We start from the raw sequence: 20,956 nt of genomic DNA, 5'->3' as shown, positions 1-20,956 counted from the left end.
GGCAGCCAGAATTTCTGCAAGGCCCATTGTGAAGGAGGGGACGAGAGGAGAAAGGCTGAGAAGACATTACACTGATCTGGCTTCAGAAGATGGCTCTGTGGGGATAGCTGAGCGGTCCAGGGCATCCTAGACAGGGCACAAGTATTCATCGTTGTCGCAGAGGGAGCCTGTGGTGATAGAAAGTGACAATGAAGCAGAGACACGGATGAGCACCATCAGGTGTATGACCTCAGAAGAGTGCTGTGCTTGTTTAAACATTGCTATCTTAAAATTCTTTTTAAAAATTTGTTTAAAGTATTGCATATGGCTCCTTTTCCCCCCCCGATTGACACCCCCCGCCACTCCCACCCCTGAGGGCAAGCCCCCACCATCCCTGTGTCTGTGTCTATTGGTTATGCTAATATGCATGCATACAAGTCCTTTGGTTGATCTCTAACTCCCCTATCCCCCGCCCCTTGTCTCTGGATCTATTTTTGTTCACCAGTTTATGTTGATCATCATATCCCACATATGAGTGAGATCATGTGATATTTATCTTTCTCCGACTGGCTTATTTCCCTTAGCATAATGCTCTCCAGTTACATCTCTGCTGTTGAAAATGGTAAAAGTTCCTTCTTTTTTATAGCAGTGTAGTAGTCCATTGTGTAGAGGTACCACAGTGATTTTTTGTTTGGTTGTTTCTATCAGCTCAGAAATATCCCCCCCCCCCCCCCCCCCCCCACACACACACTTAGCATGCCATGAATTCATAGGGAATGGACTCCGGCAGCTCAGGCTCCTTTCTACTGGTTCTCACAAAGTGGGCTTCTCTGGGTGAAGCAGGCTGACGCTTCAGGTGAACCCAGGTACCTTTCTCTTTGGCCTCCTTTTTCTGATCATTTTCCTTCACATGTTTCCGGAAGCTATCTCAGCTCTTAGAGTGCTTAATACACTCAATACGTACATTAATTCCCTTGGCAAGAATCTTGCCCTGAACTTGCTTGTTCACAATAATGCCCACTGCATGCTGGGTGACACTGAAGACTCTTCCAGTTTTGCCATGGCAACATTTGTGGGGCCTTCCTTTTTGAACAGGGCCCACTCCCTTGATGTCCACAATATTATCTTTCTTGTGGATTCGCATGTATGTGGACAAAGGAACAACTCCATGTTTTCAAAAAGGCCTAGAGAACCTACAGGGGGTGCCTCTCATCTTTCTCTTTGTTAGTCATTTTGGCAAATTACTGGAATATGGAGGTTCCAGCTGAAAGTCTATACCACAGTTTTTTAATCCACTCATCTGCTGATGGGCACTTAGTTTGAAATTCTTAATAATCTTTTAACAGAGGACCCCAAATTTCACTTTGCACCAAGCTCCGCAAGTTCTGTAGCCAGTCCTGGTATGACACCTGAGACTTATTTAGCACCCGGCTGTGGGAAAATGAGGAGGGGCACACAGGGAGATCAGGCATGGCCCTCCATGTGTGACTTCTCCCAAGCCACAATGCATGGTAGGACAGGGCTACACTGTGCTTCCTGTCCCTGCCAATTTGTGGGGGTTGAAGCTCAGTCTACAGAGCCTGCTCCACAGAGGTGTCTGGGAGAGGGGCGAGGGCCTGGCTGTTGTCATTTTTCCTTTTATTTTGTTGAGTTGAAGTTCATGTAACATAATAGTAACCATTTTAAAGGATAGAGTTCAACGGCATTTAGTACACTCACAAGGTTGTGCAACCATCACCTCTATCTGGTTCCAAAACCATTTCGTCCACTCAAAAGGCAACCCTGTACCCATGATGCAGTCACTCCCTATTCCCTCCTCCCTCAACCTCTGGCAACCACTAATTTGCTTTCTGTCTCTATGGATTTACCTGGTCTGGATATTTCACATAAATGGAAGCATACAATAAGTGACCCGTTTGTCTGGCTTCTTTTTCTTAGCATAATATATTTGAGGCTCATCCACATTGTAGAATGTAGCATTTAGCAAAGTAGCATTAGGGCTGAATTATATCCCATTTTATGTATATACCACATTTTGTTTATCATTGCATCCACTGATGGGTATGTAGGTTTATTTCCATTTTTTAACTATTGTAAATTGTGCTGAAATGAATATTCATGCACATGTATTTGTTTGAGTCCTGTTTTCATAGGATGGTGGATCATATAGTTAATTCTATGTTTAACTTTTTTGAGGAACTGCCAAACTGTTCCTCACAGTGGCTGTATCATTTTACATTCCCACCAGCAATGTATAAGGGTTCCAATTTCTCCACATCTTAATCAACACTTGTTAATTTCCATTTTTCCTAATTGTAGCCATCCTTATGGGTGTGAAATATATCTCATTGTGGTTTTGATTTGCATTTCCTTAATGACTAATGGTCTTGAGCATCTTTTCATGTGCTTGTTGGTCATTTATATATCTTCTTTGGAAAAAATGTCTATTCAAGTCTTTTGCCCATTTTAAAATTCTGTGGTTTGTCTTTCTGTTGTTGAGTTCTTTATATGTTCTGGATATAAGACCCTTATCTGATAAATGTTTTATAAATATACTTCTTCTGTTATGTAGATTGTCTTTTCACTCTCTTGATAGTCCTTAGATGCATAAAAGTTTTTAATTTTTATGAAATCTAACTTGCTTTTCTTTAGTTGCTTATACTTTTATGTCATTTCAAACTAATCCATTGCCAAATCTGCAGTCAATAATATTTACCCCTATATTTTCTTCTAAGAGTTTTAGAGCTTCTAGATTTAGGTCTTAGATTCATTTTGAGTTAATTCTTGTATATGTTGTAAAATAGAGGTCCAAGTTCATTCTTTTGCTTGTGGATACCCAGTTGTCTCAATTCCATTTGTTGAAAAGCTATTTCCCATTTACTGTTTTGGCACCCTCATCAATTAAACATAAATCTATGGGTTCAGAACTGGGCTCTCAATTAGAATTGATTTACATGTCTTACTATTTTTAACTGGTGTTGATGGAATATATGTCAGAATGGACTGCAACCTACCTTGCACAGTCATGACAACATATCAATACACTAGTGATCCGGTGCACAAAATTCATGCACATTCAAAGGGGATTAATTAGAGGAAATAATTTAATATTGCTATTTGCCCTTTCTCTATAATAGAAGTGTTAGAGATTAAAGAAAATTAGTAAAATGTATATGAAAACCTTCCTCCTGTCAGAGTCTGGGACACACTATAGGACCCAGAGTCAAGTCCCCACCCACCCACATGCACCTCAAAATCGCATGAGACCAAGACTCGGCTGTGTGTGTACCCACCCCCCCCACACACACTTGGGCTAGATCCAGCTCTGGCCAGTCCCATCCTTATCAAGCCCTGCTGGGCAGAGGACGTAGACTCAGGTCCCCTGGCATGGCACCAGGATGGGGGACGTGGCCTGAGGTCCCCCATCCAGCCCCACGGGGGGTGGGGTGGAGGGCGCAGCCTCAGGTCCTCTGGCCCAGCACCAGGAGAGGGACACAGCCTCAGATCCCCTGTCAAGCCCCACTTGGCAGGAGCGTGGCCTGAGTTCCTCCAATCCAGCATGGGGGGGTGCACCTTGAGGTCCCCCATCAAGCCCCACTGGGTGGGGGGCATGGTCTGAGGTCCCCTGGCCTGGCACTGGGGCAGTGTGTGCAGCCTGAGATCCCCTGTCAAGCCCTGCTGGGTCGGTGGCGCAGCCTGATGTTCCCTGTCAAGCCCCATGGGGTCAGGGGAGGGCGTAGCCTCAGGTCCCTGCTGATTGCTCGTTAAGGTTCATCATGGGAACTTGGCCTTAGCTGTGGGTGCAGCCATCTTTGTGACAGATCTGGTCAATTAGCATATTTCCTCTTTATCAGATAGGATTATGGCCAAAGATCAGACACACAGCACTTGTTATATTTGATAAAAGAGTAGAACTATTAACATTAAATATAAATAGTAGAACCACATGTGCTGAGACAATAATCTAGGACCTTTCCAAAAACTTGAAATAAATATATATTTGTATATTTATGGTTCTCATCTTAGTGGATTAACTGCTCTACAAATACAAGTGAACATAGAATACAGGTCCCTGAAGGAAAATACCAACAGTTCAGAATGTGGCACACGCTATGTAAAACCAGGAAGGAATTATGATGCATTTGCCTGAAGCTATTTTAAATTATCCCCCTATCTTCAGTTTGGTAACATAACAATTTACTTTCTCTGACAAAGTGGTCAAACTTTCTAGGAATAAATTTAGTTCAAGTAAATTCAATCAAATGGCCTATGTAAATATATTTTATTATTTACTATTTAAATTTTAACTAAATTATTAATTTACTATGAATTATCATGTATGCTTATTATTTAATTACAATCTATTGTTATATGTTATTACATATGTTTGTTGTTCATTGTAATTCTTAGTAATTCTTAATTCATTAAAATGCTTAAAAATAAAATTTTAACTCAACAATTTACTGAGTGTTTATTTTGTGTCCCATGCTAGATAAGGACGTTTGCTCATTCATTCAACAAACATTGTCTGAGCACACACACGCCCAGGCACGAGATGGAACAGGAACAGCCTCTGCCTTTCTGCAGCTGCTGGGTCCTTGGTCAATCCTGCGAAGCACAAGGTGGCAGAGATTGCAAAATGTTTACAGGCTCCACCTGCCTTGGCTCTACTGGCTCTGACCTAGTTCCAGCTCATCAAGCCCACAGCCTTTCAGCTTAGCCCAGACATACAGAAGTTGTTCATATGGAATTTTACTAGGAAGCTAAGGGAAACTCCAAAAGACAAGAACAGAAAAGAAACATCAAAGCAGAGAAATAGACATACTTACTGGACAGGGGTGAGCCATTTATCTAGATGGAACAAGAGTTCTTCATTTCAGTCTTAACCAAGAGAATCTTTCCCCAGACCCCAGTGTTCCACACCATCCCCAATACTGACATCGCTTCCTTTGGTTGCCAGCCTCTTAGAAGGCTCTGCAAGGGAAGGATCAGACCTGGAAGCAAATAGGCTGTTCTAGTTAGAAGTCAGAATATTAAGACTCTCTATAGGGGTAACTAATTTAGGAATAACACCTCCTAGAGCCTTAGGCCAACCCCTAATCTGCAGGGGTGTGGGCAGTGGTACAAAGGGAGGCCTGAATGCCATATGTGTATAAATCGAATTATAAATCAAGCTAGCAGACTGTTAAATGATATTTATATTCTTCTTCTTTGACAAATATAACTGCATAATGACATAGAAAATAGGTTCCAATTTAGAATTCCCTACTCCTGCCTGTGGCCTGCCCATTACTCTTCTTGCTTTACTTCAGGAAGAACCTACCACATATATGTGTGGACACTCTAGCCAACCTGTCCAAGTTCTATATCATTTTTACAGCTGCATTGGAATCAACAATTATCTTAATTAAAAAAATCAAATTTTAAAAAAATGAAGAAGAGAGAGGAATGAAGAGAGAGAGTCTGTGTGCATGTCTGGGTGTGTGCAGTTTGCCCCATAGACCCACACTCAAGTTGCCCTGTGCTGGCTACCTGCTTCAGAGGATGCCCTGTGGCCACCTTCAGCCTGGCCCCTCCTCGCAGGACACAGAGCCCACAGGCTGAGGGGTCTTGTCTCAAACTTGCTCAGGGCTCCCCCATCAAACCAGGGCCATGGAATGCTCTGCTGAAACAGACTCCAGCCCACCTAAAGGGCCTGTCTGGGCCTTTCCCTTCGCCATCCTCCTGAGTCAGTCTCGCTGCACTGCCGCTCCGTGCACCTCTAGGCCCAGGGGTGGGCCAAGCCATGGCTGTCTGCAGAGAGTATGAATAGAACTCCATTTGGAAAATGAAGACTTAGACTGTTGGCAACTCCCTATGGCAGTGACCAGGTGGGAGAGGGGAACAGACACATTTGTTTCTCTCCCTTTTAGCCATACATCTCTGGAAAGGAGAGTGAGAGGAAGGCAGAGCCAGCCCTCAATACCAGTACACTCCCTGAACTCCAGTGAGTGGGCGCTGCTTCATAAAACACGTGGGAAGCAAAGATCAACTGTTTCTGCTCCAATCAAGCAAACTGTTGTGACATCCAACAAAATGTCAGGAACCAATCCAACAATCCTATGTAATAAAGATGTAATATGCAAATGGTCATTATGCCATGAAGCATAACGACCGACCACATAATGACCAGATTACAGATCAGCAGGAAGGTGGGGCCGTGAGCTACAAGTGGGCAGTGGAGAGCTACAGGAAGGGGCTGGGCAGCAAGCTATGGGGGGAGGGGGGAGGGTCAGGAGGGAAAGGGCAGGGGAAGCTACAGGAGGACAGGGCAGTGGGGTGGAGAGCTACTGAAGGGCGGCAGTGAGCTACTGGCGAGCTACGGATTTGTGCGCAGGGCTACTAGTTAAAACATAGAACCAGGCACGTTTCATTTCATGCTTCAAATCCTGAGTTGATTATACTTCTCTGCAAAGAAGGGCTATCAGTTTTGGCATTTAACACCCAACGGTTCAAAGTACTGTAACCTTTCCTAGGTCCTTCTGGCTCTGCCAGGACATCTGACCAGGAGGCCCACAGATGAGAGGCTGTTTCTTGTGTCAAATCCTTCAGATACGAGGATTTCCTAATGCATGTAACAACCCCATTCTCTGAGGATGAAGTGAACCTAAGACCTGGCTATTATGGCTCAGGAGGAGATAGGACATAGGGATGAGCTGATCTCAGAGTACAATTCTGAAGAAATTTCTAGATGTTTGATATTAGTAACAAAAATCATCTGTCAACCACCAACTGCTGCATGTTTTAGAGTTGAGAGCATTTCTTTCTCTGTTCCAGCCTAATTTATAGGTCACAGTGGACTTCTAGAATCAAATCTTAGGTATTTCAGCACTGCCTACTGTCCCTCCCAAAAGGATTTTTAAGCAGCTTATCTCCCGGTAAGGTTAATTCTTCAAAATGCATTTGGTTTTGTATTAGCCAGCCCAAATTTCTCTTGGGAAATTGTCAGAGAAAATAAATCATTGAGGAGGGAGAGGCATAGTTAAGCTTGAGGACACTTGGGTCCGAGTGTAGTGGAGATGTCTTTTTGCTTATGGCCATGCTGGAGGGAAGGGTGTAATGCTTCAAAAAATAGTTTCTAGAGGATTGTTCTAGAGAACAGGTTCTGACTCACAGAAGGGGCTCCACAAATATTTGCTGATGAGAATGGACTCTCCCACCAGTGCACTGGGGCCTGGGAAAGGGACTGGCTAGCTACTGCCCTCTATCACAAATATTATCGTTTCCTACATGAGCTGTGTTGGAAATCACTGGAGCTAGCCCCATCATACTCCTCTCAGTCTGGAGAGAATCTCGAGCTTCTCCAGGGCAAGGAAAAAGCCTGCTTTGTTTGTTTTTGTTCTGTTTTTTAAATTATTGATTTGGGGGGTGGGGGGAGGAGATAGAGAGAGAAACATAAATTTGTTGTTTTATTTATTTATGCATTCATTGGTTGATTTGTGTATGTATCCAGACCAGGGAATTGAACCTATAACCTTAGCCTATCAGGAGAACGTTCTCACCAACTGAGCTACCTGGCCAGGGCCTGGGCTCATCGGTATTTATGTCCTAAGAAAAAGGCACCATGCCTGGCATCTGGTAGGCACTAAACAAATGTTGGAAAGAATCTACAAGCATGTTTTTCCCAGCTTCCTCCAAGTCATCTATTAGAATGTTGAGCAGTGAAAGATCAAGGACAGAACTATTGATCCTCCAGGTGCCAGGCTGACAATAATTTATTAATCCATAGTGGACGATGTTCTGCCTAAAACGGAAGAGATCTTGTGGGGACATGATAGTTAGTTCAAATACTAGAAAGGTTGTCTAGGGCCAAACTGGAAACCAATTTCTCTCCAAAAGAGTATTGGTGAGAGCGTAGTGAAAGGGCATCCTCATTACTGCTGGAATAAGGGTAAAGGTACAATCTTTATGGGAAAAATTTGGTAACGCATATGAAGAGTCCTAAATGTGTGCAGTTGACCCAGGAATTTCACTTCTAGATTTTGGTCACTGAAATTTAATCAGCTTCACAGAGATACATGCACAAGAATGTTCAACGCAGTATTGGGTAAACAGTAAAACATATAGAACAATGTAAACTTTTGGCAATAAAGGCTTAAAGAAATCATGATATAGTCATTAAATGCAATATTACAGCTATTACAATGGTGATATAGAGTTCTATTTAGAATTCTATTTATTTGTATTACATGATTAAGTAGAAAAAAGCAGGATATAAATGGTACCATTTTAATTTAATAGAAATATAGATGTATGTAGTTGGAGAAAGAGATACACACACAGAGAGGTACAGAGAAAGAGACAGAGAAATTCTTGAAGAATAAATATCAAAATACTAATAGTGGTTAGCAATAATACAACTAATTTAACATTTTTACCTTTATGTGTTATATCTAAACTTTTAACTGTGGATATGTGATTCTATAGTCACAGTAATAATAATAATAGCAATAATGAAAATCAGGACTGAGGAAAATGTGCTCCTGCTGTTCGTTAAGTTGGCATGCTTTCTCCTATCCAGAGTGCTCAGGTAGAGAAGAAATGGTTGCCAGGCTGGATGTTGTGGGAGGTAAGCCGGAATGGAAGAGGCCAAAGCCACTTTCAATGGAAGATCCTCTGATTCCATTAAGAATGAGGGTGACTAGAGACTGTGTATGAGTTCTTGGCACACTTTATCAGCCAAATATACGTTTTGAGAAATGATATTTTAGCCTCACTGGGGTTGAGCATCAGCCTATGAAACAAGAGGTCAGGGCATATGCTTGAATTCAATCCCCAGTAAGAGGCAACCGATCCATGTTTCTTATCATTGAAGTTTCTCTCTCTCCCTTACTCTCTTAAATCAATGAAAACGTATTTTTTAAAATGATATTTCAAAAGTTTTTGCAAAGCTATTTTGTTTTTGTTGATTATGATAATGTCTCTTAAAATCCAAAGTTCTAGTCTTTTTGTTGTTGTTAATCCTCACCCAAGAACATTTCTCCATTGGTTTTTAGAGAGAGTGAAAGGGAGGGGGAGAGACAGAGAGACAGAAACATCGATGTGAGAGAGACATATCGGGGGCCAGGGATCAAGCTTGCAACCGAGGTACATGCCTTTGACCAGAATTGAACCCAAGATCCTTCAGTCTGAGGGCCAGTGCTTTACCCATTGAGTCAAACTGACCAGGAACAGTTATAGTCTTAATATTTGCCTCTTCTATAACTTTTTAATGAGCAACAACATAATAATTGGAATATTCTCATTCTGCTCTCTGCTTTGGCACATAATAGCTTTATATCTGGCCCTGAAAACAGAAATGTTTGCTTCTCATCCCACTGCACTGCCTACAAAGTACGCTCCATGAGGCTAGGGATTTGATTTGGTTGGTTTCAGAGCCCAAAGGAGTGTCTGGCACACAGAAGTCACTCAGTCAGTTCTTTTTTAATAAAAAATGAATGTTGGCAGAATAAAATATGCAACTTGGAAGAAAGCTGCTTGGCAAACACATGCTTTTGCTGTATTCATTTTAATTACTTTTAAAACATGGGTTTGTGACCAGAGTTCCAAAACAAAAACTCAGTCTTTTAAAAAATGTAATAAAATTTTTCAAATTACTAACACTTGTTAAGAGTCAGGCATGGCCTTCACACAGCCATATATTAAAAAAATGAAGACTACTGATTAGGCTCTGGATAAGCCCTGTTCCATAGAGCTTTCTATGATAAGGGTAATAATCTCTGACTGCATTCTCCAGTATGGCAACCACTAGCCATCTGAGGTACTCGAAATGGGGCTGGATGAGAACAAGGAGCTGAATTAAATTTTGTTTAATTCTAATTAATTTAAATTTAAACAGCCACATATGGTTGGTGGATACTATAATGGACAGTGCACCTCATGATCAAACATCTTATCTTAGTGTATGTGACAAGATAAATACCGTGTGTTTACAAAGATACTGTATATAAGCATGAAACCGTTATTGCAATCTAAATGGAATTTTGTACTGAGAGGAGATGGAACTAAACTCAGGAAACCAGTATGTATGACACCAGAGTATCTTCCATGGGCTTAAAAAATGTCCTCACCACACAGCCTTGCTAATCTCCGGTAGTCCTGCTACCCTCTGGACATTCCACACATTTATTTGTATCCAAAATAAGGTTCATAAAAGTTACAAAATCCAAAGCAATGATCTGTGCAGTGCATACTGTCAGCATCAGACCAAAAAGAGTGATTTGCATGAAAAGTAATATTTTTGTCCTTGGATGCCCTTTTTATTAGTTGATTATTTTACAACTAGAGGCCTGATACACGAAATTTGTGCAAGAGTAGGCCTTCCCCCCGGCTGCTGGCACCAGCTTTCCTCTGGCACCTGGGACAGGGCTTTTCTTGCAGTTTCAGCTTTGTCTGAAAAGTCTCCTGGAAGGGTGTTGGTCTAATTAACATATTATACTTTTATTATTATAGATACTTGGGGAAGTCACATACCCCCTGACCCTGCTTTGGTAATATTGGTTATAAATAAAGGGTTTTGCTTGTTTGATTTTGCTTAACGGATCCCATGATGTTACCTGGAAAGCAGAGAACAGCACTGATGAACTAACTGAATGCAGAACCAAGGCAACATATTCAGGAGAGCCACATTTATGCAGTGTTCTCCTTTAAATCAACTGTGCCCTTACTATAATTCTTCATCGTATTGATGTATCACTGTCCTATGGCTGTTCTTCGTGATGTAGATGTTACTACAGGCCAATGAACAGAAAGCAATTTAGGAGAAAAGCAAAAATGGAGGGAGAACAGAAAATATATATTGAATCTTTGTTGTTTTAAAACTGCAAACACATCTGAACAGACCCATGCATCAAGGTACATGATTACTGGGGCCCATATTAGCGGCAGCTCTGCCCTATGGCAGCCTTTTGCACTCTCTCTCCCTCTCTCTCTCTCTCTCTCTCTCTCTCTCTCTCTCTCTCTCTCTCTCCCTTTTCTGTTAATCCTCACCTGAGGATATTTTTCTATTGGTTTTCAGAGACAGTGGAAGGGAAGGGGAAAGGGGGGAAGAGAAAGAGGGAGAGAAACATCCATGTAAGAGAAACACATTGATTGGTTGCCTCCTCCACAAACCTTGACCAGGTTGGGGATGAAATTTGCAACCAGGTACCTGGCCTTGACTTGAAATCAAACTCACAACCATTCTGTGTTAGGGCCAATGCTCTAACCACTGAGCAATGCCGGCCGGAGCAGCCTTTGCTCCGTTTATACTCTCAAAAATTATTGGAACCCCAATGGGTTTTGGTTTATGTGAGTTATAGTACTATAGTTATTTGTTCTGTTATAGATATTTTGAAATGTTATTGAATCATTTAAAAGCAACAATAAATATATTATTTGTTAACATAAATTACATGTTTTTATGTATAATAGCTATACTTTCCCAAACCAAAAATACTTAGTATGTTTTACATTTGAAAATCTCTTTAATTTTAGGCACTTAATATCTCTTTAATATTAAACAACTGGATTCTCCCATCTACTTCTGCATTCACTCTGTTGCAGTATGTTATTTCAGTTTAAGTATGTGAAAAAAAAAAAAAAAAGTCTGACCTTGTACAAATAGATATGAGTTTGGAAAAGAGAAAAATCTTCATAGCCTTTTTATATAATTGTGGATATTCTTCTTTGAAACCTCACCAAAAATGGCCAAGCAGAAGTCCCTTACGTTGAGTTGCAATGTGGAATCTGAAACTGCATCAGTGAAATTTGCCTACTCGGTTGCATTAACCTATTGCTCTCGCTGGCACTTTGAACGGATCTTTCATCTGTGCCCACGCATAATCTTATAACATCATGCCTTGACTATTTAGAAAATATTGGTTTAGTGAGTAGTGGAGATTTTCCAAATGTTGACCCATTTCATTACACAATATCAAAAGAACACTCATTCATATCAGCACCAATCTCATCAGAAAAGCCTTTAAGTCTTGGGAAGATGCCAAGCTGATTTTTTTTAAATCGAATTTTTGCTTAAAAGCCCAAAAGAAACAAATACCTTCCATTGGTTTTCTTTGGTCTGACAAGCTCGCTTGGTTCATTTTCATTTTTAAGAACATGGCTGACAAGCGGTCAGGTCTGAACAACCAGACTTGCCAGTTGTTCTTTCAAGTAAACAGAGTTCCATGAAAAAAGCAGTTAGTTTAGTTCACAACTCAAACAACTGGGTGAGTGCTTTTCCTGGAGATGACCATGGTGGCTTCAGAGGTGTGGCTCAGTTGATTGGGCATTCTCACATGCACTGAAAGGAGGTGGGTTCCTCCCAGTCAGGGCACATGCCTGGGTTGTGGGCTTAATCCCCAGTAGGGGGCGTGCAGGAGGCAGCCAATGGATGTTTCTCTCTCACATTGATGTTTCTCTCTTTCTCTCCCTCTCCTTTCCTCTCTTTCTAAAAATACATACACTTGTACACACACACACACATACTACAACAACAACAACAACATGTGTTTACTTTTAATTCTAAGAAGCTTATTTTAACCTCTTCATGAGTTTAGGGTCCTGACAGGAAGGAACAATATACTAAACAGATCTCACTTGTTTTTTAGTTTTAGTTCTTAAAAATGCTTCACCTCAACAATGATGACATTGGTCAATTGTTGAATTACATGGGTATGTGTTATGATTTCTAGATCCCAAATAAAAATCCAAGTGATGCAGTAAAAGGTTATATTTGTCTGTGAGACCCACAAAAGGTAGTGTTTTAATAAAAAAAGATGAAAAACATAAGTCTTGAGAACATAGACTTCAAAGATACATGAAATATTAAAGTAAAAATAAATTCACCCTCAGATAAGAGAAAGTCAAACATGATAGAAGGAAAAAAATAAGATTTTATAGTTTTATGAATCATTTCTCCTCCACACTACTCAACACTTTTCCCATAAAGCTCTTGTTTCATTGTGGTGTGGGTATTTATTTACATGACTTGTTCTACATTAAATTTTCATTACTTGGGGATAAATACCAGGTTTTGTTTATCTCAGTATCTGCAAGTACCCAGCACGGGGCTTAGAAAACAGTGGATGTTCAATAAAGGTTTATTAATGGCAAGAAGACAAGAAAATGTTTCTGAGAGAAAAATAGAGAAAGCCTGTTGAGAGAGAAAATTGGAGTCTAATACCTGGAATAAAATAGTGGCATTCGGGATTTTTATATCTTCTGAAGCAGGTGGTTATAATTTAAACTTCATGAAATGCAGGAAAGAAGAGATGCAAGCAAATACTCTGAAGTCCTAGTTTCTTATTTTCCAGGCCCAAGCCTGCAGTGTAATTGTATAAATAGTTCTGAGACTTTCTCCTACTTTTCTTCTTTCCTGGAGATAATCCGAAATGTGTCTGTCTGGACACATCTCATGGTTATCCAGATGGCATTCCAAGAATCGCTTTTCTCGAAGTCTGAGAACTCGTAAGACACATTGGAATGATCTTGAGCTGGAGGAGGGGAGCAGAATTAAGTATAGACGATGTGGAATGGAGGGAAGGGAAAGTCTGAAAGAATGCCACGGAGGAATGGTTACTTTAAAAGGCAGAAGGGACACCAAGGGTGAGATGAGGAAAACCTTATGCATATTAAATCTGTCATGATCCTGATGACTCAGTGTTGGCCTGAGCTGTTTCAACATTATCCATATATCTTAGCAGAAGTGCAAACGCTATATTAGGGATGACAAATATTTCACAGTCAGGCTTGTTTACTGCAGGACTTTCCTAACCGAAGTCAAATAGATCTGAAAGCAAATCATAATGGTGTTCAACAAAGCTGATGAGCCTTCCCTTCAGGGATGACCAGATGCTATTTTAGGAGACATCAACCTTCCCTTCAGACTCATGGTTTGATGCTGGAAGTGTACTCAGAGCTTTGGGACTTTAATTTAAGGCTCTACTCCCTGTTAAAACATACCCTCCCTATACACCACTTTTTCATTCACACTCTCCCAGAGATAACAGCATAAGCTGTAGATTGATGACTTGGAGGTCAGTGAATGAACTTCAATTTTGGTCCTCAGTTTAAGTTTTTTAAGTGTATAATTCAACATTTTTAGTACTTTCACAGACTTGTGAAACCATGACTCTTTTTATGGATGAATACATTCCCAGGTATAGATATATCACATTTCGCTTATCCACTCACTGATTGGCAGGCATTTGAGTTGTTTCTGCCTATTGTGAATATTGCTATGAACATTCACATACAAACATTCATTTGAATGATTTTTTTTGAATTCTTTTGAGTATCTACCTAGGAGTGGAATCACATGGAAATTCTATGTTTACCTTTCTAAGGATCTGCAATGGCTGTACTGTTGTATATTTCAGCAATGTGTGAGGATGTCAATTTCTCCAAATATTCACCAACACTTGCTATTTTTGTTGTGTGTTTTTTTATATCTTGTTTGTTTGTAATACCCACCCCCACCCAGGGATATTTTTTTTCCATTGGTGTTTAGAGAGAGGGTGGATTGGAAGAGGAGGGAGGGAGAGAGAGAGAGAGAGAGAGAGAGAGAGAGAGAGAGAGAGAGATGTGAGAGAGACACATGGATCAGTTGCCTCCCACACGTGCCTCTACTAGGGTACTGGGGCTGGGAATCAAACCTGCAACTGTGGCACATGCCCTTGACCAGGAATCAAAGCCATAACACTTTGATCTGTGGGGCAATACTCTAACCACTGAGCAACCTTCCAGGGCTGGTTTTTAATTTTGTTTTGATTTTTTTTTTATTATAGTCATCTTGGTTGGTATGAAGTGGCATCTCATTGTGGCTTTGATTTACATTTTTATATTGACTAATGATGTTGAGCATCCTTTCATATGCCTCTTGGCCAGTTATGAATCTTCTTTGGAGAAATGTCTATGCAAGTAAAAGGGATAAATGAATTATTGAATACTCACACAAAGGAAAATTGTGATAACAATGGAAATGACATACTGCCACTCACAGCAATATTGACATATCTCACAAGTATAATATTGAGCAAAAGAAGCATTTAGATGGAGAAGACAGCTTGAACCAAAGCATAGGGGATGTGTACAGGGAAAAGCAAATGACTTAGTCTGAACAGAAAAAAAAAGTAAAGGGAGTTTTGGGACATCGAGCGGCTCTAAATCCAGACGTGGACTTTATTTCACCTCCTCGAGGGAGCTGGTGAGGGTGCTTTAGCAGAGCCATGACGATGGGAGGATACTCAAAAGCTTACTCTGCAGCCCTGCACAGAAGGCACGCAGAGAGATCTCCCAGTGGCTGGAAGTGTGGATGCTGAGGTCAGGATCCATTGAAATAATGCTGAGTCCAAGAGCCCCCTGCTTAAAACTCTTAAAGTGGCTCCCCACTGCCCACACGATCAATTCCAAAATGCTTCCGGTGGTGCAAAAGCCCTGCCTGCTCCCCTCACTGGCCCCTGCGGTGTCTCCGTGCTCTGACTGCAAGGGCCTCCCTCCAGCTCAACTCTCAGGGCTGCCCCTCACTGGGGCCTTCATGTCTGCTGCTCTCTCTCCCTGGCACTGTCCTCCCAGCACATGGCCCAGGCAACCCCTGCTCCTCATTCAGATTGCAGCCTCATTGACCCTCATCGAAGCTGCCCTTGAATCTCCAATCAGGTTACATCCTCCAGTTACAGGCTCTCAGAGCAGGCACCCTTGTCACTATTTACATATTTGTTAATGGTTTTCTTACTGCCTGCAGCCCAAAGGGCAGGCATGCCAGGGGCTCACCCACCAGGTTCAAATGCAGAGTAGTCGGCTTTCCATACATACTTGTTGACCAATGTACCTGGTGAAGTATGATGAGATCCTTTCAGTAGGATGATGACAATGAGAATGACAAGGAGGAGAGGGGGAATACCAATGTGAAAGCCCATGTTTGCCCTCTCCAGACTGCAGGCTTGAGAACAGGGGGACAGCAAACTGTGGGCAGGGCCAAATCAGGCCTGCTGCCTGTTTCAGGGAGTGCATTTTCATAGGAGCAGAGCCAAGGTCACTCGTTTAGGTGCCGTGCATGGCTGCTCTCTCACTGTGCCAGAGGTGGGGAGTTGCAATAGCAAAGGCATGCAGAGACTAAAACATTTACTGTCTGGTCCTGTGCCAAAAAGGTTTGCCAAGCCCCACTGCTCTAAACGGAGGCTGCATAGAGGGTCACCATAATGATCACAGCGGTTCTCTTATTGTGCCAGGATTACAGATGAGCTTGATTGTCTTCTCAATTTTCTGTATTATTCATATTTTTTGCACAGAACATATTTTTACAATCAGTAAAACAATAAACGTATTCAAAACCAGATGGAGTGTCCCACTAACTCCCTTTAGTTTCATTATTATTGATTTCAGAGAGGAAGAGAGAGGGAGAGAGAGATAGAAACATCAATGATGAGGATTGAGCCCGCAACCCAGGCATGTGCCCTTGACCAGAATCAAACCTGGAACTCTGGCCAGGGCCCTTTTAGTTTTTAATTTTTAAGTGTTCTATGCTTTTTTAAGGAAAAACTTCATTAATCAGAGCAATCTTCTTTGCTGGCATTGAAGAACACAGTAAAATGGGCCTAAGCGCTACAGGGGAAATCCCTGTTCCCTCATTTCCTGCACCAGGGGGACTAGGCTTTTCTGCTATTTTATGAGTCTGGCTTTTGATTCTGAGTTCAGAGAAGCAAGCTGAATATTTCTATACATTAATTAATTAGCACAGGGAGTATAAGTTATGCTGCAGTAATAAACAAGGCTCCAATCTCTGTGCTTACAATGGTGGTCTATATTTTGCACATGCTGTATGTACACTGCAAAAAATGGAATGAAGTATTAAAAAAGATTTTGTTCTCTTCCATTTGATTCCACAAATATTTGTTGAGTGCCTGTTATTACAAGGCCCACAGCTGGCCCAGGATATAGTTGAAAATATTTTTTGATGAGTCACAAATAAATGAAAACTGGGAAGTCCATTTTCATAACATGCTGTACAACAGCAGGGGGAAAAATCAGTGAAGGCAAAAGATCATTTTCTAGTCTAGTCATTTGCATGCCACATCTGTACTGTTTCAGATATAAGTTCCCTTTTCTCCTTTGTGCATAAAGGTCGCCCGTGGGTGTGTTTCTGTGCCAGTGATATAGCTTGAGCAGACTCAGTGCCAGCGCTGGCATCACCAGCCTTGGTTTTGTAACACGTTCATCTCCCATGACCTCAAAAGCTGTTGTGAAATATTTAAACAAACACATTTCAATTTACCTAAAACAATTAAAAAAAGAAAAAGAAAAAAAAAATGCTCTTTAGGCAAATAGCCCCAATCCTAGGGCTTTTTCTAAGGAAATACTTCGTCAAAAGAATAAAACAACAGATACATGAAGATCTTTGTTATAACTATTTGTAACAGCAAATAATGGTAGGTGAATTGTAGCACATTTATGAGACTTCTTAAAAAGTTCATGATATTGGTAAATATCTTGAATCAGTAAACATGAATAAGTATGAAAGTTTTATAGATGCTTATGATTTAAGATTGAAATGGGGAATTTGGTTTTGATTTATGGTTATGATTTAAGTAAAAACAGGGAAAATAAGACAAATTTCCATCTATGTTGTGCAATATGTATTAAATATGAATACATTAAAAAAATAAGGCAAATGAAATGATTGGTTGGTTAGGGGATGAGAGTTTTGCATTATTTTAAAATATTTAGTATTTCTGTTTTGGCTTATTTGTTTTGTTTTAGCACTTCAAACAATAAAACATTTTAAAAACACCAAAACCGGTTTGGCTCAGTGGATAGAGCGTCGGTCTGCGGACTGAAGGGTCCCAGGTTCGATTCTGGTCATGGACATGTGTATTTGTTGTGGGCACATCCGCAATGAGGGGTGTGCAGGAGGCGGCTGGTTGATGTTTCTCTCTCATCGACGTTTCTAGCTCTCTATCCCTCTTCCTTCCTCTCTGTGGAAAATCAATAAAATATTTTAAAATTTTTTTTAAAAAACACTCAATAAAATTTATTCCTGGGAGGGATTCTGTGCCAATTTAGCATTTTTAAAAGTTGGAAATAAATGTTGTGTTGAGATGTCAATTAGGGTATACTGGAAGCACCTTATCAGTTGCTCTTTTGCCTGATGTGCCCTTTATTCCTCATTACTCAAAAGCTAAAGCATTTAGCTAAAAATTTGGAAATGGAGCTCTTTGGACAAAGAGCACCCCTTGCTTTCTGATCTATTGCCACTGCTTTCCAAAACTCAGGAAGTGAATCGATTTGAATACTGAGGCATGCTTCTATACAAAATATAGGCCTAGGTAACATAAGACATTTTTCAGAACTGACCATATCAAAGTCTTCCATTGTGCTTTGGACTGAGCTCACAGTACATACCCAACCAACTGCAGATGGAAGGCAGAGAAGAAATGACGTTGCACACCTGGCCCCTGTGGAAGGATGGAGTGTGTCTTCCAGAGCAGCAGGCATCCCAAGGTGGGAGGCAGGAAGGACAACAGCTGAGGCACAGGAGCCTGTGGGGAGGACACAGCTCATCATGAGCCATCTCCACCGAGACATGAGTGGCCCCAGAGCTGATGGAGGCGAATCACGCTGCTCTGGGGCCTTCTCCCCAGTTTCCATAGCCTTGTCAACACAAGGTGGCGGGAGGTGGCTCATGACAACCACCGGAGAACCTCTGGCTTTGTGTAACCACATCAGTTTATTGAATTCCTTATTTTTTTTTTCAATATATTTTTATTGATTTTGTACAGAAAGGAAGGGAGAGAGATAGAGAGCTAGAAACATCGATGAGAGAGAGTCATCGATCAGCTGCCTCTTGCACACCCCCTACCAAGGATATGCCCACAACCAAGGTACATGCCCTTGACCGGAATCGAACCCGGGACCTCTCAGTCCCCAAGCCGACACTCTATCCATTGAGCCAAACCGGTTTCGGCTGAATTCCTTATTGGAAGCTCCCTCAGTTGGGATGCTAAAGGGCCTGATTCTTGGAACCAGTATTTATCGTTGAATTTCAAAAACTCTTTGGAAACATTCCTGTGCTTTGCCATTTGAATCCATAACACACTAACAAGTCCAGAGACTTTTTGTTTTTAGTAGCTTTAACAGCTCCCCTCGGTGGTGGCAGTTTGTTAGTTTTTGGCATTCTAGATTTGCATGGAACAGATCCAGTTTCCTCACTGGTGAGCTTGGCGACTCGCACATCACAGCAGCAGGAGCCTTCTAAATAATACCGATGGCGCCAATCTCGGCAGCCAGTGGCTTCATGGCACACTGTCATCTTGGCTGTACTCCTGCGGACAGTGTGGTCGCTGCTGACATCGGCATCTGTTTGGCTGCTTCTCTGGGCTGAGCCTGAGCAATGAAGAGTCCAGTGAGGGTTTCTCAGGGCCAGGGATGCACCTTAAAGAGACAATTAGCATATTCACAGGGTAGGTAGGAATGCTTGATGTACTTGCACTGAGTGCCTGCTGTCTGGTTGCTGGGGCCAAGCTGGTGTAGGAAGACACTGGGTCAGGTGCCTGCCGTTCTGGGTGGTCCAGCTGGCTCCACTGACCCTGTCTCCATATGGATTTTTTTTATTTTTTTTATCCTACTTTGTGGCAAATTTAGCTGAAATATGTCCATCCCTTGGGCCACTGTGAAGTTTCAGTTCTCATTGCAAAACCTTTTGAGGTCCTCAGCAGAGGTGAGAGTAACTGCTGAGTATGAGTAGTGAATGAGACCTGGGCCTTCTCTTGTGAGTAGCTAGCTGGTCATTCATTCTCTTTCCATGTGGCAATGGAATCCGAGAGCTGGCATCTGCAGAATGACAACCTTACCTGCATTCCCAGGGTTCAGTTTGCTTCTTAGGAGCTTTTTTAAGGAAAAGCTTAAAAAAGAAAACAGATGCAAAGATTTAAAAAAAAAACTGGGGGAAGCAAACCTTCAGCTGCCAAGTTTCAGGAAGGAGAGAACACTCTTTCTGAGTGGCTTTCAACCGTCTGCTGTAATAAATGATGAATTTTCCTAGTGCATTACATTAAAGGGATTAAAAATGGTACTGCCCTCCTTTTATATCCAATTTTATGAGTCATATCTACGATGGTGTGTCATCAATAATAACAGTGGACCAGACAGCTAAATGAACTGCCCCAGCAGAAGGCTCCTGTGTGTCGGGAGTTTCTGTTAATCCTTCCTGTCCACTGGAGGGAGGGGGGACTTCCACAGCTCCGATGGACTCAGAGGCCAGTCCTGTGGGGCTGTAGGCAGGAGGGGGCCCATCTGCACCCCTCTAGGGTATGATGGGCCGGCATCTCACCAGGCCAGATTCCTTGTAGACTCCCCGAAGGTTTCCTTGGAGTGGTATAAAAAAAAATTACCTCGAACTAGGTGGCTGAGAACACAGAAATGGATCCAATCATGGCTCTGGAGGCCAGAAGTCTGTAATTAAAAAAGCAGCAGGATCATGCCCCCCTTAAGATGTGAGAGAGGATTCTGCTCCAGCTCTGTCTTCTAGCTTCTGATCCTTCCTGCTTGTGGTGGCATAATTTCAGTCTTCCCATGGGTTTGCCTTTTGTACACATCTGTCTCTGAATACCCCCTTTTCATAGGGACACTGATCAGATTAGGGCCCCACCCTATTCTCAGTAGACCCCATCTTAACTAATTATAATCTTAATGAGCCTATTTTCAAATCAGGTCATATTCTGATATTCTAGGAGTTAGGACTTCAATGTCTGAATTTTTAGGAGACAAAATTCAACCATAATACTCATCCAGGTGGGCCTTTCCTTGATACCTGACTTGGAACTTCAGGGTCTCCAGGTTTTTTAATTCAAATTGTGAGATTGAAGAGGAGAAAAGCCAGCTTGTATGGAAGCCAGCATAGTGAGGAATCCCAAATAAGTGAGGAAACCCCATAGGTGAGGAACTCCACAGAAGTGAGAACTCC

At 41.7% G+C, this 20,956-nt stretch overlaps 1 pseudogene across 1 annotated transcript; it reads right to left on the bottom strand.

Annotated features, from left to right (window-relative positions):
- Positions 1-730: 730 nt before the first annotated feature.
- Positions 731-19,303, bottom strand: LOC311624837 (large ribosomal subunit protein eL21-like; annotated as a pseudogene). Its single transcript has 4 exons — positions 19,204-19,303; positions 13,361-13,490; positions 1,350-1,410; positions 731-1,198 (listed from the first exon to the last, which is right to left on the bottom strand). The product of its transcript is annotated as a large ribosomal subunit protein eL21-like (transcript).
- Positions 19,304-20,956: the final 1,653 nt, after the last annotated feature.

Source organism: Pipistrellus hanaki (assembly GCF_964339955.1).
Source record: "Pipistrellus hanaki genome assembly, chromosome: 6".
In the NCBI taxonomy this organism is placed as follows: Eukaryota; Metazoa; Chordata; class Mammalia; order Chiroptera; family Vespertilionidae; genus Pipistrellus; species Pipistrellus hanaki.
The sequence above is the reverse complement of the archived record's forward strand: the minus strand, read 5'-3'. Positions and strand labels throughout refer to the sequence as shown.